Genomic DNA, 19,896 nt, shown 5'->3' on the forward strand with positions numbered 1-19,896 from the left:
ATGTCAGACACCAGAGACAAGAAGAAATCCATAAAAGTAGCCTATGTCAAGGAAATGGAAGATTTCCTCTACCTCACTTCAAGGAAGGTAAACACACACACACACACACACACACTACAGTTAGCAACAAAGAAGTGTGTGTGTGAGAGAGAGAGAGAGAGAGGTGGTAGTAGAAGGGGGGATGTAAGAGATATCATCTAAGTACAAAAATTGTGGTGAAGTAATAGGCAACCAAAAGAAAAGATTATTTTCCTGGGGCTCAGAGGGAAAACAGTTATCTGACTTTGAGGTTAAACCCTCAATAAATATAGATGCCAAATTACTCATCATGAAACCTGAGTTATGAAACTGCTAAGGAATTGAACAACCTAGACTTTTCTCTTTATCCATAACTGAATCTCCATCCAAAGACCCCAGGTATCTGATGCTTTGACATTTTCTCCAGGACCTTGTTGACATTCCCAAATGACCTTAGGGGAGATTTTCAGAAATAAAACCATTCCTGATGCCTGGTGAAGTGAAAGTCAGTCATGTCCGACTCTTTGCAACCCCATGGATCATACACTCTGTGGAAATTCTCCAGGCCAGAATACTGGAGTGGATAGCCTTTCTCTTCTCCAGGGGATCTTCCCAACCCAGGGATCAAACCGAGGTCTCCTACATTGCAGGCGGATTCTTTACCATCTGAGCCACAAGGAAAGCCCAAGAATACTGAAGTGGGTAGCTTATCCCTTCTCCAGCAGATCTTCCCAACCCAACTATCAATCATGGAGAACATGCCTTATGTTTTCTAGGGGTTTATATTTGAGATTTTCACTAATGAAACAGAATTCCATGAACAGTTTGCCTACTTCCCCTCAAAGCTCATAGTCCCAATCCTTCCAAGCTTCTTCCAACCTCATTCATTTTACCCTCATGGCAATCAACCAATCTTCCCACATGGACCCTGGGCTACAAACTAAAGGAATTTGGATTTCTCTGCATCCATCACCTTCCTGTCAGGGGGTCATTTCTAGGCATTACAGTGGCATTCAGATTCAATAGTTACAACCCTACACTCCTACCCTTTTGGCTCATTCTTAACAAGCTGGCTATCATTAAGGTGACAGAACAGTAAAAACTCATGTTTGATAGGTTCAGGGCCCAAGACAGGCAGGTTGGCAGTCACAATCTGATAGTGGATCTTGAAAAACTGCTGAAAAAGGAATCAACTCGATGAGGGAAACCTGTCCATGAGCCAAGTCCCATATTTCAGTAAATTCAGGCACTGCTCCACATTGCCTGGAGAATAGAAGCTTCTGTTTTCTCAGTCTAGGCTTGCCAGGCCCTTACAAAGCTTTTTCTCCTCCTCTTCCTCCTTCACCTCTTCTTCCTTCTCCCTCTTCTCCCCATCTTTGCCATGAGCAGAATTAATGACTCCTAAGAACTCAATGGACATGAGCTTGAGCAAACTCTGGGAGATAGTGAAGGACAGAGAAGCCTGACATGCTGCAGTCCACAGGGTAGCAAAGAGTCGGACACGATTTAGCAACTGAACAACAACAAGAAAACCCTAAGGCCTATTCCCAGTTTCCCATGGTCTCCTGCCAATCTCCTTAGGGCTTGCTGGTGTGTGGTCGTAAGGGCGGAAAGGAAGTAATTGGGCATCTACTAAGTGTCAGATGTTTAATACGTATCTCCAATCCTCAGAACAATCCAGTTAGAGTTACAATTATTTCCCTTACTACTGAGGAAAGTGTGGCTCAGAGAAGTTAAGCAACCAACCTTAAACATAAGGAGGTAGATTTGAATTCAGACTTCCTACCATATGACTTTATATTCTTCCTTTACACCACTTACACTCTGGGACCCCAGGGATCCCTGGCAACATTCTTAACTGTCATGACAGCTTTGTAGAAGGACTCCATTTATATGCAGTGAAAGGTGTCCTTTTCCTCCCTCTTCTACAAGTAGGAGAGTCACATTTCTCAGCCCTTCTCCAGAGAGAAGAAACCTAACTTTTGACTTGCAAAGGCCTTCCTTGGAATGATAAAGCAGATAGCCTGGCTCCCGCTGACTTGGGAGGGCAGAATCCTGGTTCTCCAGGGGGTACTCAAAGAAAGAGGCTAACCAGTGTGGTCTACAGTAGAGGTCAAAGTTTCAAAGGAAAAGTCAAAAGAGGGGTGTTTACTTTAGAGGCTAGAGGGAAAAAATACAGGCTCCAGAGAAAGACAAATTTCTAGCCCCAGATCACAAAGTACTCATATAACTGATCTCAAAATAGTGATCAAGGGCCTAGATAAAGATGTTTGGGTGGGTGGGAGGGGGATGAAAACAAAGATCAGAGCAAAGACTTCTAGAAGAAGTTAAAGACCTCTGGGTGAGACTAGTGCTCTACATCCTTCTAATTCTACTGCATTCCCTACCACAGGAGATAGGGACTCCCAGGTGACACAGTGGTAAAGAACCTGCCTGCCAAAGTGGAGATGCAAGAAACCCGGGTTCGATCCTTGCGTCAGGAAGATCCCCTGGAGAAGGAAATGGAAACCTGCTCCAGTATTCTTGCCTGCAAAATCCCATGGACAGAGAAGCCTGTCAGGCTGCAGTCTGTGGAGTCACAAAGAGTCGATACAACCGAGCGAGCACACTCACACCACAGAAGGAAAGTTAGGTTTGGAGGAGGAAAGTTCCCCCTGCTTCCCAACCCCCAGTATCACCAAGCGAGATAGCTGAACATTAGATTCCAAGGCCCTGAACACTCTCCATGGCTGGTATTCTGCCCACCCTGCCAGGCTGCCCTTTTTATCAAAAAATGAATGTATGATGACCAATGAAAGCATTGAGGAAATTAGGCCAAGGCTCTGGGAAGCCTCAGACTGCATTTGGTCAGGGAGGGAGGAGGTAGGCAGTGGGTAAGTGAGGTGGAATATGGTAGGGGATGGGTGGGATGTGGGTAAGGGAAAGGTGGTACACATTCCCCTCAGATTCCCAGGTACCAGGGTATACCTATGACAGGTCTAGGGGATGGTGAGATGGTCCCTTGACATTTCTTGGCAATCTGTAAGAGATCACTTGATTCAGCTATCTGCTTCTTAACAAGAGAGCTCCCAATCAAAGGCCTAGTGAAGAGGAGCACATCTTCTACTCTGTTTTCAAAGACTATCAGGGATAGAGGGAGAAGCTAATACTTCCTTACTAGGATAAAGTGCCTATCAGGACATTTGCCGCATGCCTAACCTGAATCAGCACTGCTGTGTTTTAAGTCTACCAAATCTTCTAGGACCCCTCATCACGGATTCTGGCCTTCAAGCATTCCTTTTATCCAACCTGAATAACTGAATTACTTCAGTTTTTCACTAGTTCTCTCTTACACTATTTTTTCCTTGACCTTATTCAAATGCACCAGCTTTGGGTTTTGGTGAGGAGGTAGGTAGGGTGTAAGCCAGATACACTTCTTAAACCCCAACTGCATTCACCTTTGCCCTCAAGAATCTGAAGAATCTACCTATTCTTGGCTGTCACAGAACTTTGATTGTCCCATCAGGCCCCACTTGCGTTTCTCCATGGCTCAAGTTCATTTCTAACCCCTCCACTTCAGCCAGAACCTCAATCAACAAGATCCTCCTGTCCTAGGGGCCTGCAGGCAGCGCAGGGACAAGAACATGAAGCTGACAGTCAGGACACGCTTCCTTCTCTGTTCTCACCTGTGAAGCATTTAGCTACTTTAAAATCCCAGTTTTATTTCTGTGCTGATGATTCCAAAATCTCTGTTTCTGTGCAAGCTCCAGGCACCACAGCTCTAATATTCCACAAGCCATTTCTATTTGAGTGACAGAAATGAGTCCTCTACTTCCATCAGTAACCTAATGACACTTTGAGTGACTAAGGCTTAACTAACGCATCATCCTCGACTTCTCCCTCTGCTCAGCTTGTCATATTGCACCTGAATTTTGTGCTAACTCAATAACTGATATTGTGCTCAACTCTCTACCCAACACAATGCTATCATACTTTCTTACTAAGACACTATCTTCATCATAACCTGACTTAAAAAGAAAACCACCAGTGTCCTAGAGCAGAGGTCTCCAGCCTCTAGGCTAATGCTTGATGATCTCAGGTGGGGCTGATGTAATAATAATAAAGTACACAATAAAGGTAATGTACTTGAATCACCCTGAAACCATCCACCACACCTACAATCCACGGAAAAACTCTTCCACAAAACCAGTCCTTGTTGCCAGAAAGGTTGGGGACCACTATCCTAGTGAATATAGTCCCAATTCTCTGACTTGACATCTCAAGTCTCCTAAATTTGACACAATCTTATTGTAAATATTGAAAAAAAAAATTCCCATGAACATAATCTCATGAAAATCCAAAAAATTTAGAAATACACAGACCAAAAAGTGAGTAATAGTAATACCTACACTCCCTTCTCCTGCCGGCTTACCACCCTTCCCAGAGGTAACGCCTATTTTGCTTTTTCAATTTTATCCCTTGTTTCCTCAGTTTCAGCTAGACTAGGTTATGACAATTCTTGTATACACCATTTCCATGCAACTTCCATATCTCAGTTAAAACCATTTTCTTCTTTAAGGTCTATCTGCTCTTTGAAATTGCCTGCCTTGTATTTGATACAAACTAAATTTTACCGCCTATGATATCTAGACATTATGTACTTTTCTATGCCTCAGTGATAGAGCTGTCAAGTCTCCTCTTTGGAAGTAGGGCCTTGTTACCCCTCTTGGTGGCTCTGCCAGCCTCTCATGACACTCTGCCTTTGCTGGGTGATTTGTACAGGACATGGAATTTCAGAGACGAAAGAGACCTTAGCAGTCATCTCCTGTAAACCTCTCACTTCACAGAAGAGGAAAGAAATTCGCCCAAGGTCATTTGCCTAGTTAAATGTCAAGCTGAGGATAGACCTCAGGTCTTCTAATTTCAAATGTAATCAATTTCTAGGTCCTCTGCTCTTGGAGTTGGGGTTAGTGGTCCAAACTACTCTCAGGACCAATCAGCGGGGCAGTAACTTTAGACTGGTTAACTGATGGGGGGAGGGCTTGCATATGGTATGTGTGTGCTCAGTCACTCAGTCATGTATGACTATTGGCAGTTTCATGGAATAGCTTGCCAGGCTCCTCTGTACATTATCCAGGCAAGAATACTGGAGTATGTTGCCTCTACTCCAGAGGATCTTCCCGACCCAGGGATTGAACCTGTGCCTCTTGTATCTCCTGCTTTGGCAGGCAGATTATCATTAGTACCACCTGGGAAGCCCCTGTATATGGTATGTGATATTTAAAAAGAAAATGTTAAGTCTAAAGAGAATGAAAGAGAACATTTGAGGTTCTCAAACATACCGTTATCACTTGAGCCCAAGACAAAGGAAAAGGTCAGCCTATTCTCCCAGCTACATTAAGCTTCATGGTACGTACCCCTTCTCCTCTCCTTCATATTCACCTTAAATTGGCTTCACCTAAATAAAAATGTTGAAGGACACAAAATCAGAGTCACCTTGAATGCTGACATCTCTAGAAATCCAGTGCTCTTTCTATTGTCTCATAGTTTATACATGCTATTCCAAGTATAATTGTAATTGTGCCTCCTTTCATTCCAGAAAGTGTACTGTTTGATGGCAATTATATAGTGCTCTTATTTATAACTCACTTCATGCATTCAATAAACATTTCTTGGTCACACACTCTGTTATAGGCATAGCACTAATGCGAGGGATAAAGAAGTTCATGACACTGACAAAGTCTCTGCCTTCATGGAACTAGCATTTTCATGGATGACACATACAATGAATAAGTTAAAAAAAAATAGGCTATCACAGATTGAGGTAAGTGTCATGATGGAAATTGTAGGGCTCTTACAATAAGGCAGCAACATTTTAAGAAAAACTGGTCAGAGCTCTGTGAAGTTGACATTTAAACTCATACCCAAAGGAATTAATTGTAAGAGCTTTAAGAAAACATATTTCAGAGAGAAGCATTAACAAGCAGCAAGGCCCAAAGCAGAAAAGAGCTTGGGAAATTCTGAGAACTGATAAAAAGTTTGATATAACTGGAGAATGCTTTGCATGTGGTGACATGAGATGAACTTAGAAAAGTAAGCAGGGTCCAGATCATCCAAGACCCAGCTGGTCACAGTAAAATGTTTGAATTTTGTTCCAGAGAAATTGAAAGCCATTGAAAGATTTTAAGTTAGGGTGTGATAGGCTCCTATTTACCTTGTAAGAAAACTCATGCTGGCTACTGTATGGAAAATGAACCAGAGATGGTCAAGGGTGGAAGCCTGAAGACAAGGAGGCAGTTGTATTAAGCCAGGCAAGAGCTGATAGTGAAGTAGACTAAGGCAGGGATAAAGTGAACAGAGGCAAGAAGAAACATGGACAGTACAGATAAAAGAGGTAGCACCAATAAAGTTGCTGATGGACTGGACGTGATGGGTGAGAGAAGAAGGATCTAGGATGACCTTCAGTTTCCTAGCTTTAGTAACTGAGTGGCAGGTGGTGCCATTTACAGATACAGGCAAAATGAGGACCAGGTTAGGGATAATGGGAAGATGCAGATCAAGTGTTCCATTTCAAACACATTAACTTTACATTTTTTCTGAGACATTCAAGTGGAAATATTAAGCAGGCAATTGGCTATTAAGTCTGGGGAAAATGGCTAAATAAACTAGAGAAGAACTCTGAGAAGGAGATCCAAATTCTGGAGTCACCAATACTGAAGCCATGGGAGTAAATGAGATTTCCTAAAAGGAGTAGGAAGTGAAGGGAAGAGGGCACAGGCCCAAGTCCAAAGAACCACCACACCTCTCCCATTGTTGTCTACATGTGCCCAGTGAGTAACCTGAGCAACTGAACCTCTTTTTGATTTTGGGAATAGATAGGTACAGGTTTGCTGGCAGGTAGAGAAATAGATGACCTAATCTTTGTGGGGAGCCTCCATCCATCTGTTCATTCAGTGAACGTCTTCTATGGACTGTGCCAGGTGCCTGTCTAGGAGGTACACAAGAAGGGACACAGTTCTTCCTGATCAAAAAGGAAAGCACACCTGTGCCTATAATAATGCGGTGTGATAAACAGGCAAATAAAAGTGTATACTTTTATTTGGGACAGTAGGAACATAGAGATGAAAGCAAGCCATCTCTGCCTGGCCCAGAACTGAAGAGAGCTCATCCTAGTGAGAGGAACTGAACATTATAAAGGTACTCTTAAGCCAGATAGACTTCCTCCCACCCTGGTTGTTGGCTTGTTTCTGTTTTGTCTTAAAACATATCTTGTACTTCCTAGAATCAAGATAAAATGGTGACAGTTTGGTAGGGTTAAGAAAGGATGTTTGGGTTGTCTGTCCTTTGACAACAGAGAGCAGTCCTTTCCAATGAGCCTCAGTCAGGTGTGTTGTTGGGGGCAGGGGTTAGAGGAAAAAGTGGAAGGAGAGAGTGGTTTATGGCTGTTCGCGGGGGAAAAAAAAAAGCAATAAAATACTTAACCCTGAGCTGCATAAGGGTCATAATCGGTATGATAAGCTATCATTTAACATGAGGAGGAAATTGAAGTTTCATTTCCTTGCTTTTGTGGCACCCCTTGAATTGGGCTGATGACACCATTCAGTCAGTCAGCGTGAGGCCTGCCTTACCAATTTTGTTTTGCAAAACAAAGCCAGTCACGGTCAAACTCAGTTGGTCAATTTCATAGATTAAGATGAGAGACCCCAGGAAAGCAAAACAGCTGGATTAGCTCTGGCTGGGAAACCACGGGTTAATCCTAGGCCAGCTTGGCAGGGAGCTCCATATGATCTTTCAGGCCCCTGGCACCCTCCCACCTCTTGCCCCTCAAGAGCTTCCCACATTCACCAGTGTCCTGGGGTTGACTCTAAACAATCTCCAGAATTTGAAGGGTAGGGCTGAGCGGAGGGTATGGATGCATTTCCCCCTTGTGTCATATGCTGACTGTCATCTTCTCATCCTGATTTCTCATATCCAGACTGGGTGGCATGGTGTGAGAGGGGAAAAAAAAAACCAGGCAGGAATCTATAGGAGCATAAACTGGGAAGAATGAAATTTTATTTAAAAATTAACAATAATACAAAATTTCTCTCAAATTCTGGGCTCCGATAGGTATACCTACTCACTCCACAACCTAAAGAAAATAGCAAGGATGAAATTTTTGTTAAAGTTCTAATGAACAGCCAGACATTTTTGTTGTCTGAGGGCTAAGATGTTAGAAAAGAACTATTGATTCTCTTAGAGATGATTCCCATTCTGATTCCTCTCCATGTTCAGAAGTTGCTGAAAAATTGAGGCCACTTTGGAATACATCACATCAGGAGATTTTCAAAGTTCTTGTTTAGCTGAAATAATTCCATTTTCTCTTTTTCTGAATTCTGATATTTCTGGTGAAAAATCAATTCTACCAGTAATACATAAGGACTATCAAAAAGCCAAGAAAATCTGTACTTGCAATGAAGTTGCCTGAATAATAATGGGGTTTGTGTTCCAAAAGAGATTAAGGTAATGTTTAATTTTAGTTGCATGAAGGTTGTCTTACATTTTTCCAAAAGGATTTATTCCTGCAATTTTCTATGACAATCAACACAATTTAATTTTGAGGTAACCAAGAGAGGTAATTCAGTATTGTGAGAAAAGTGATGCTAATTTTGCCACAGATTTTACTGTAAAGCTATGCCACTTTCTCTGTTTCAAAATCTTTACTATAAAAAAGAAGGGAATTTGATTAGATTTTCATGAATTTTTTTTTCAAATTCTAAAATTTTATTTCTAGCCTCTAAATTTCTCTATTCTGACAGTTCTGGTCTTCATAAGATGTCCCATACCAATTGCCATACAGAATAAATTAGAATACCTTCTGGTTTCTAGAAACAGATAGCCTATAAAATAGCAACAGTCAAATGTTCTTCATGTACATAGAGTCTTATGATTAGATTTTACTAATTTGAATTCTGTGCAGATGGAAGCTTCTTTGTACATTATATTTTACAGGGATTTATTATTAAATTACTACCACAAATAAGACAGCAAGTGGAGGTTTTTAACTGCTTATGACGATAATATTTTCAAGTGGTTCTTCTCCAGAGGCTCTTGGTATAATGAATAGCACTCTGGGTATGAGCCAGGAACCTGGATCACCAGCCATTAGCTTCATGTGTCACCTTGGGCAGGTCTCTTAGCTATTCTGAGCCTTGTTTGCTTTGATTATAAATAAAGGGATTGGATTAGGAGGTTTAAAATTAATTAGCAAAGGTTTTTGTTTTAAGCAGATAAACAAGAGCATGCAGTGATTAAGTATAAATAAAGGTACTGGTGCCTTAAGTATTACAGAGAATGAAAAGGAATTTGGAAGCACTTTCTGAGTGAAGGAGGAAGAGAACATATGACTGTTGGCCACAAAAAGCGATAGCATAAATGGAGTAAAACCCCAAGTTCCATTTCATTTATTTATACACAATAAATCCATTAAATGAATGAACTTGGTTTGTACACACACTTGGTTCACCCTATGAGAAAAATAAGAAGTTTCCCTTGTCTATGAAAAAGCACCATTAAATAATAAAAAGGTTTTAGAGGCAAATATAATTAAGTTCAAAACTCTGGCTCTAATAATTCCCAGATATGGCCTATATATCAAATCACTTTAACCTCAAGATTGTTGTAAAAATTAAATAGGATAACATAAGTGAAAAGTGCTTAGCACAATGCTTGGCACATAATAGGTAACAATAGATAGTAATCCTTCCATTAATGATGGGAACATAGTCCATACATAAGTTTAAAAAAAAAAAAAAGACAAGGTAAAAAATAATAGCTAACTTTAACTGAGTGCTTACTCGGCGTCACGAGGCACTGTTAGGTAATTTTACATATATTATCACATTTAATCCTTAAAACAATCCTGGTAAGGTAGGTACTGCATGCAGGAGACCCAGGTTCGATCCCTGGATCAGGAAGATCCTCTGGAGAAGGAAATGGCAACCCCCTCCAGTATTCTTGCCTGGAGAATCCCGTGGACAGAGGAGCCTGGGAGGCTACAGTCCATGTGATCGCAAAGAGTCACACACGACTGAGCAACTAACACTTTCACTTTCAATGTAGGTATTATCATTAGCCCCAGTAGAGAGATGAGGAAGCAGACTCAGAGAGGTTAAGTAATTTTTCCCACAGTCACAGAACTAGGAAGTCATGATGGAGTTATGATATAAAACTGCTTTGCTGTTTATAAAGGCCAAATGCTAAATTATTTCACCATTATGTCCAGCACATTATATCAAAGTATATTATTACATGCCAGATAAGTCAGCAATTAAGCATGAGTAGTTTGTATGCACATGAGATAAGCACGCATTAGAGCAAAATTACAGGAAATTGTCTCCTAGGCTAGGAATTGTACAAGCCTAAAAGAACAGGAGAATCTCCAGTATCGTGATATAGGAGAGCAGAGTAAAGGAAGAGAATGGCTTTAGCAAATGAACAAAGTGAGTAATGAGCAATGTGAGCAAACAGATGACTGTAGCTACAGCAGCAACCATAAGGCAGGTTCTGGGGAGACATGTTTTGAAAGATAAACTCTGACCAGTCTGTGGGAGTCCTGAATGCCAGATTAACAACTATAAAATACTTTTATAGCATATTATATACACACAAGATACTCAGTATTTTCTGTCACAACGCAGTGAAATTTAATTTCAAACAACTACTCATGGAGTAGGAAACCTGTTTTCTATATGGGCAATGTGTACATTCAACTCAGGTTCCCCTGATCAGTTAGAATAGGAAGAAAACATGCTGGCACACTGATTTTAACTCTTACTCTGCAATGTGTTTCAGAATTTCAAAATCTTTTAAAAATTCATATTAAGATATAACTGGCATATCAAAATCTTTATAGCGGCTTATGTAGAAGTCAGGAATACCAAACTCACTGATAAAGGTAAACGATCAAAAGGCTAGTTAAAAAGGAAGAAAAGTATTCTAAGAAGATACAAGGGCATGGAATCCAGTGAAAAGGCCAGCTCAGATGGCATAGGAGATCCCAGAGTCAGGCCTCAGACCCAGGTAACCACTGAAGAGCCAAGGACAGGTTGAGGGCATCCAGACCCACAGGAAGCTAAACAGAGGGTCTGGCTTCCTACATATAATACGGTGTTCAGATTGGGACCTACAATATGCATAACAGAAAGAGGAATATAACAATGTGATTTCATTAATGTGCCTAACGGCATCACATTTTTATTTAATTTAGCATATTATGTTTCTCACCACAAAGACTACAGTGGCTTCAAAGATTCCATTTTCTCAAACCACCCCTGAGAGGCATAAAGGAACTCATAATGGTGTGCTACTTATGTGTAGCACGTAAGTGCTGATCTTGTATCTCTGAAAGGTGCAAACAAGTTATAGACGAGAACTTGGGGGTCCTAGTAGATATAGTATTTTATTTTAATTGAAACTTTGAAAAGAAAGACTAAAGCTTTAAAATCTAAAAATTTTCATCGGGGATGTTTATTCTGTAGCTAGTCATCGGATGGTTAGAAGTTTGGCATGACTAATTCTTCACAGTCCATTTGCTAAATGACACTATAAAAGCAAGTACCACTGAAAAGGATGTGATGTTTCCAAAGCTTCAACCTCATTGTAGACTGACTGTTTTATATGGGTCCGTGGCTAACCATTTTATGGTGCAAGAGGCTCTAATCACATATATATGTTAAAGACACCTTGAAATGTTCTCACATTGTCAAGGACTAGGAAAAACTATATAAAGACCAGTGAGGTTGTCATCCTGGCTCTAACATAAAGGCCACCCAGAAGGATCAGAATTTTATAATCCGATTAAAATAAGATTTATTAACCCCTGAGATGCTTATTCTTATAAAATAAGCTTTACCCTCTCTCGCCTTGAAATGTTCTCACATTGTTAAGGACTAGGAACACTACATAAAGACCAGCAAGGTTGTCATTCTGGCCCTAACATAAAGGCCACTCAGAAGGATCAGAATTTTATAATCCTGATTAAAATAAGATTAATCCCTGAGACGTTCTTATAAAATTTTAAAAATCTTATTCTAATAAAATAGCTTTACCCTCTCTATCCCCAAAATAGAAAACTTGTGTGAAAAACAACTGGATCTTAGTAGAACAGTTGAGAATGCTTACTAAGTTCAGTAGGGCTGCTTCTAAACTAAAGTTGAACACTGAGAGATCCAAACAATGACAGAAAGTTTAAAGAAGGATCCAGAAATTCTCATTTAGATTGAGACACTGTTGGTAGCTGTGTCTTTTAAGGACTTTATCTAATTTGTCAATCTCATTGGCACCAAGTTGTTTCTACTATTCCCTTATTGTTCTTTTACTACCTGTAAGGTCTGTAGTGATTTGACAACACTAGGCTAACTAAGCAGAATTGTTTGAGAAAGAAAAAAGGGGGGAAATTTGAGGTTGCTTGATAGACCATGTGAAACCATAACTTTCCCAAGGAGCATTCCATCGCCACCTCAGCCAAGAAATGCAGATGAGGCAAGTGGGGGAAAAAAGGAATTTTTTTATGGTTCTAGTGATGGGCTGTTGGTCGGATTAGCTGCCCATTTGTCTGCAAGCTGCTTTCTCCTCCCATTCCGAGCTCCCTGCCATCACAGTGCAGCTGCTGGCCAGGAAGCCTGAGGAAGGGGCTCCCTCTGGAGCTGATGGCAGTGGCACTTTGGAAAGTGCTGGCAGGGGGTGGGCTATAAAAAACAATTTGGTCTGGGAACAAAAGGCATCAATCTCAGCAGTGTCATCAACCCTTGAATGAGGGGAGAGAACTTTCTGGGTCACTTTGGATGCAGGAATGGAACAGACATCATATTACTTAGTCATCTCCCCTTTCCAATGGACTAAAGAATCTAGTTAATAGGAAAGCTATGCAGAACTGCTCTACAATGATTTTTTTTTTCCTTTAGTCACATCCTTCAGTAAGGTGAAAGTTATCTTCCTTACAGTCTTTATCTGAAATTGCCAGAAATCACTGGACTCTACCTTTAGAAGTAAATTTCTCTATTAAAGGCTCTCATAAGTCTGGGGATTTCTAAGATTTAATTAACTTTTATAAAGCAATTATAGATCTTAAATGAAAGGCACAGAGTTAATATCAATTTAGTTGCTCAGTCATGTCCGACTCTTTGTGACCCCATGGGCTACAGCACGCCAGGCTTCCCTGTCCTTCACCAACTCCCAGAGCTTGCTCAAACTCAAGTCCATCAAATCAGTGATGCCATCCAACCATCTCGTCCTCTGTCGTCCCCTTCTCCTGCCTTCAATCTTTCCCATCATCAGGGTCTTTTCCAATGAGTCAGTTCTTCACATCAGGTGGCCAAAGTATTAAAGTTTCAGCTTCAGCATCAGTCCTTCCAAAGGTTAGTATAGTGAATGTTAGCACAATTAGTACAGTGAATGTTATTAGAAAGCGGACTAACAAAAATAAAATGAAGTCACTCAGACGTGTCCAACTCTTTGTGACCCTGTGGACTGTAGCCTACCAGGCTCCTCCGTCCATGGGATTTTCCAGGCAAGAGTACTGGAGTGGGTTGCCATTTCCTTCTCCAGGGGATCTTCCCGACTCAGGGACCAAACCTGGGTCTCCTTCATTGTAGGCAGATGCTTTACCATCTGAGCCACCAGGGAAACTTAACAAAAATAAGGAACTCAAGAAAAAGCACTTGAAGTCAAAGTAGCAGCAAACAAGGAAGAATTGAGCCATCTATGAATGAAAACTCAAAGCTTAATCTAAATACTTTTATATAGAGTTAACTACAAGAAAGAAGGGGCAGTATTTCTGAGTTGGGAAAGTACTTCTTGAGAGTAACTGTTCACAGTTCACAGACTTCCCTGGTGGTACAGTGGATAAGAATCTGTCTGCCAATGCAGGGAATGTGGGTTTGATCCTTGGTCCCAGCAGATTCCATATGCCTCGCCACAACTACTGAGCCAGCATGCTACAACTACTGAAGCCTGTGCGCCTAGAGCCTGTCCTCCGTAACAAGAGGAACCACCACAAAGAGAAGCCTTTGCACCACAATGAAGAGTAGCCCCCACTGACTGCAGAGAGAAAGCCCAAGCAAAGCAATAAAGACCCAGCACAGCCATAAAGAAAGAAAGAAAATTATATATGAAAAGTGAAAATGTTGCGCCTAACTCTTTGCGACCCCATGGACTGTGTAGCCCCCCAGGCTCCTCTGTCCATGCAATTCTCCAGGCAAGAATACCTGAATGGATAGCCAGTCCCTTCTCCAGGGATCTTCCTGACCTAGGGATCAAAACTGGGTCTCCCGCACTGCAAGCAGCTTCCTAACTAGCTGAGCCACCAGGGAAGCCCAAAATTTTATTTATATATATATATATATATATATACACACACACACACACACACACACACACACACACACACACACACACATATATATATACAAGTAACCGTGACATTTTCCAATCAAGTTGAACTGTGTCACCCTTAAGTTACGGCAGATAAACTATTGCCCTGGGTTTTCCAAGCACTAGTTTACTTTTCAAAACCCTTCACATAGAAGCTGAGGTAGGTACACCCAGGTTAGACATGTACCATATTTCTCAGCAAAGTTTAAGAAGACCGTGAAGGGTGTGTATGTGTTGGCAGCAGGGGTTGCGTAGGGTAAGGGGAGGCACTTCTACTGCTATTTAATCTCAAGTCATAAGAGAACTGCATACTTGCTTGCTTGCTTTCATGGTCTTTTTGAGTCCTAGAGAAAGGAACTAAATGAAGTTGTGTACCTTGATTAATAAGAATATCACACTATCATTCAAGATAAATGCATTAAATTACTTAAATTACCATTACTTAGTAACAAATGTGTACACAGGACTTTGGTATTACCTTGCAGGTTATGTCAGAAGGCAGTCTTCTCATTTTTCTTATTCACTCTATGTTAAACTTTCTAGTTCTGATCTATGAAATAATGACCTCAAACATGTCCAAAATTTTAAAATCCTATGGCTAACTACATTGTTTTCCATCTATATGTATTTGTTTTTTCCCAAAACATGTCTCAAATTAAGTTTCTCTATTTTTTTCTTCCACTTAAAAAACAAAATAAATGGCAGGTCTGGGGACTAAAGATGGCTTCCAGTATAGAATTTTTCTGCCATATACAATGCAGCCACTTTTTTGCACAAGAGGAGGCTCTTGTGGGGGAAATAACCTCCTGAAGCTGGAATCTCATTGTAACAAATTATTTGCTTTTTCCTATATGCTCTTGGCCATTGTTCAAAATATAGCCATCCACTATTTATCTGTATTTTTAAGATTTTTAGCTTGTCTTTCCAACATGAGTGTTAAAGGTATTTTGAAATACAGTGTACATACCAGTTCCAGGAGGAATATGTCCCAAAACTCATATAAACATCAGGACCGAAACTTGTAAAGCATCTTGGTCATACATATACCTTGAACATAGTCTATTAATAAGGAAGTGTTGCTAACCCTATTAATGTTGCAACCAGTAAGGCACCTATCTTTCCAAACCTTTTTTAAAAATGACAAAAGCAGTAATATGAACATTGTAGAAAATTTTAAATATAGCTAAACAAAAATAAGAAAAAAAAAACAAAACATTATATTACCACCATCCAGAGATTATACAGTAACATTTGAATGGGCATCCTTCTACAACTTAATCCACACATATGCACATATATGTATTTATCAAAGTGAGACTACTCTGTACATATTGCTTTGCAATATGTTTCTTCAGTTAACAATCTTTACCTTTTGAACACATTTTCATCTAATACTTAATCTAGATTCAAATCTTCCAGTTGTCTCAAAAATGTCCTTTGCCCCTTGTCTGCCTAAATGAGGGTTCAATCTAGAAACAAGTGTTGATTCTGATTATGGATCTTACATCTCTGTTAATCTAAAAGAGTCCCATTTGTCCTAACACCAATTTGTTGAAAGACAGGGGCCTCTGTCCTACAGAACATCCCATCTTGTAAATTTTTGCTTCTTTATGGTATTCTTTAGATGACCACATTATTTCCTACTACTGTAAGAAGGAAGGTTGACCTAAAGGCTAGATAATTTTAAGGTACACATGTCTGGCTAGAACATATCATAAATGATTAGTATGTTTCATGTGTGTATCTAATCAAGAGCTATATAGGATCTGAATGTTTCCCTATCAAGAATGTGAAAAACATACCACTAGATTTTGATGATAATAGATCTTTCCCCCTCAACTTCATTTGTGAATAGTTTTAAAGCACGGAAAAATGAAAATAATACTAGGATGCCCACCAACTATACTGAATAATTGTTAATATTTTGCTAACTTTATCTTTACATGTATAAAAATAACTCTTGCTGAATCATGTGAAAATAAGTTGCAAATATAAAACAATTTACCCCTAAATATTTCAGAATGCATTCACCTAAAGATAATGACATACTCTTTTCATGCTCATATAATTTTGACTCTTTGAAATTTGGCAATTATTTCCTAACATCACCTATCATTTCCAAACCTAAACCTCCTTAATTGTCCCCTAAAGGTCTTTTATTGATTTTTAAAACCAGTATCCAGCCAAGATCTACTCACTGCTTTTGGTTAAGGTATCTCTTTGGTCGCCCTCATTTCCATCTTCAGAAGATGTGATGGAATTCCAGTTGAGCCATTTCAAATCCTGAAAGATGATGCTGTGAAAGTGCTGCACTCAATTTGTCAGCAAATTTGGAAAAGTCAGCAGTGGCCACAGGCCTGGAAAAGGTCAGTTTTCATTCCAATCCCAAAGAAAGGCAATGCCAAAGAATGCCCAAACTACTGCACAATTGCACTCATCTCACACGCTAGTAAAGTAATGCTCAAAATTCTCCAAGCCAGGCTTCAGCAATACGTGAACCGTGAACTTCCAGATGTTCAAGCTGGTTTTAGAAAAGGCAGAGGAACCAGAGATCAAATTGCCAACATTCGCTGGATCATCGAAAAAGCAAGAGAGTTCCAGAAAAACATCTATTTCTGCTTTATTGACTATGCCAAAGCCTTTGACTGTGAGGATCACCACAAACTATGGAAAATTCTTCAAGAGATGGGAATACCAGACCACCTGACCTGCCTCTTGAGAAATCTGTATGCTCGTCAGGAAGCAACAGTTAGAACTGGACATGGAACAACAGACTGGTTCTAAATAGGGAAAGGAGTACGTCAAGGCTGTATATTGTCACCCTGCTTATTTAACTTATCTGCAGAGTACATCATGAGAAACGCTGGGCTGGATAAAGCACAAGCTGAAATCAAAACTGCTGGGAGAAACATCAATAACCTCAGATATGCAGATGACACCACCCTGATGGCAAATAGTGAAGAAGAACTAAAAGCCCTCTTGATGAAAGTGAAAGAGGAAAGTGAAAAAGTTGGCTTAAAGCTCAACATTCAGAAAACTAAGATCATGGCATTTGGTCCCATCATTTCATGGCAAATAGAGGGAGAAACAGTGGAAACAGTAGCTGACTTTATTTTTGGGGGGCTCCAAAGCCACTGCAGATGGTGACTGCAGCCATGAAATTAAAAGACGCTTACTCCTTGGAAGGAAAGTTATGATCAATCTAGACAGCATATTAAAAAGCAGAGACATTACTTTGTCAACAAAGGTCAGTCTAGTCAAGGTTATGTTTTCCAGTAGTCACGTATGGATGTGAGAGTTGGACTATAAAGAAAGCTGAGTGCTGAAAATTGATGCTTTTGAACTGTGGTGTTGGAGAAGACTCTTGAGAGTCCCTTAGACTGCAAGGAGATCAACCAGTCCATCCTAAAGGAGATCAGTCCTGGGTGTTCATTGGAAGGACTGATATTGAAGCTGAAACTTCAATACTTTGGCCACCTGATGCAAAGAGCCGACTCATTTGAAAAGACACTGATGCTGGGAAAGACTGAGGGCAGGAGAAAGGGACGACAGAGAATGAGATGGTTGGATGGCATCACTGACTCAATGGACATGGGTTTGGGTAGACTCCAGCAGTTGGTGATGGACAGGGAGGCCTGGTGTGCTGTGGTTCATGGGGTCACAAAGAGTCGGACACAACTGAGTGACTGAACTGAACTGAACTGAGTTCAGCAGTGTGCACACTGAGCAACAAGAGGAGCACCACCAAGTTCCTTCCTAAGGAACTACACTAGCATCCCAGCATCAAGCCAGCATAGCTTTTAACTGTCAGTGAGCATCTGGGCTTTATCTCAGTTTACTTTGTGCTTCAGTTAACAAGATGTGAACAAACTAAGGTAACTGAGTCTTCTATCTACATTCTTTCTGCTTATGAGAGATTTCATAGAACACTCTACTATTGGATAGTAGAAAGTGAAAGTTGCTCAGTTGTGTCTGACTCTGCAACCCCATGGTCTGTAGAGTCTATGGAATTCTCCAGGCCAGAATACTGGAGTGGGTAGCTTTTCCCTTCTCCAGGGGATCTTCCCAACCCAGGGATCAAACCCAGGTCTCCCGCATTGCAGGCAGATTCTTCACCAGCTGAGCCACCAGGGAGGCCCACGAATACTGGAGTGGGTAGCCTATCCGTTCTCTAGTGGATCTTCCCAACCCAGGAATAAAACTTGGGTCTCCTGCATTGCAGGTGGATTCTTTACCAACTGAGCTATCAGGCACGCCCATAGGATAGCAAAAGAAAACTGTAATTACTTATATACTTAACATTTTTTAAACTAATCTTTCTGAACTATGCATTAATTATGCATGTAAATACAGAATATAGGCTAGGGAAAATATAACTAAAATGCCACATTTTCTCAAAATTAAAAAATAATAAGCAATATCTTACATCAGCCTTCTATTACTTAATACTACGTCACTGTTAAAATCATATCTTAAATTGAAAGCCATTGCAAGAAAATGACCTCCATAAAGACAGCATGAGGGGAAGGGAGAGCCAGACGGGCATTGGATGACTTTGAGACTCAGGGAGGAAAAATTACTAAACATGGGAAAGGATGCCCTAAGAGACCACAAAGCACCATCATAAGCATTCTTTGGGCAAACTTGCCAGAAGGAGCACAAGTACCCAGTCACCTTCTCAGAGTTTTCCAAAAAGTGCTCAGAGAGATGGAAGACCAAGTCAGTTGAAAAAGAAAATTTTGAAGGCATAGTAAAGGTAGACAAGGGCTTTATAACAGAGAAATGAAAACCTACATTCCTCCTAAAGGAGAAACAAAAAAAGAAGCTCAAGGATCCCAATGCATACAAGAGGCTGCCTTCAGTTTTTCTCCTGTTCTTCCAAATCAAAAGAGAATATCCCAGCATACCCATTGGCAATGTCGCAAAGGAACTGGCAGAAACATGGAACAGCATTTCAGCAGATGACAAGAAGCTTTATGAAAAGAAGGCTGCTAAGATAGAGAAAAAACATGGAGCAAAAAAGATAGTCATCAAGGCGGAAAAGAAGGATTAGAAAGAGAAGGAAGTTGAAGATGATAATAATAAGTAAGTTGATTCTAGTTTCCTGCTTGTCTAAAAGCATTTAACCTCCCTGTGCACAACTCACTCTTTCTAAAGAAAAAAGAACTGTAAAGCTGTACAAGACTTGGTTTTAAACTGTATAGTGCCTTTTTCTATATAGTTAACATACTACCAAATGTGTCTTTAGCTAGCCCTGCCCTGGTGGTATTTTCAATAGATACTAATTTTGCCTCATGTATTATGCGAGTTGTATTAATAAATTGGCAAAGAAATGTAAAGTAGGTTCTTGTTGGTGCACAAAAAATATCAATTTTACATAGGGATGGTAGTTTTACCATCTTCAATTGTCTCTGATGCATCCTATATGAATTATTGTTCTCTTAACTGAACACCACTTTGTAACTGCAAAAATAAAAAGTTGCAATT

General features: G+C 40.3%; 1 pseudogene; it reads left to right on the forward strand.

Moving 5' to 3' along the window:
* LOC147369431 (high mobility group protein B1 pseudogene) lies at positions 1-19,557 on the forward strand (annotated as a pseudogene).
* The last annotated feature ends 339 nt before the right edge of the window (positions 19,558-19,896 follow it).

The sequence above is a fragment of the Bos grunniens genome, chromosome 7 (genome assembly GCF_055505025.1).
Source record: "Bos grunniens cultivar Pamir isolate PY7600 chromosome 7, Bosgru_T2T1.0, whole genome shotgun sequence".
Taxonomy (NCBI): Eukaryota; Metazoa; Chordata; class Mammalia; order Artiodactyla; family Bovidae; genus Bos; species Bos grunniens.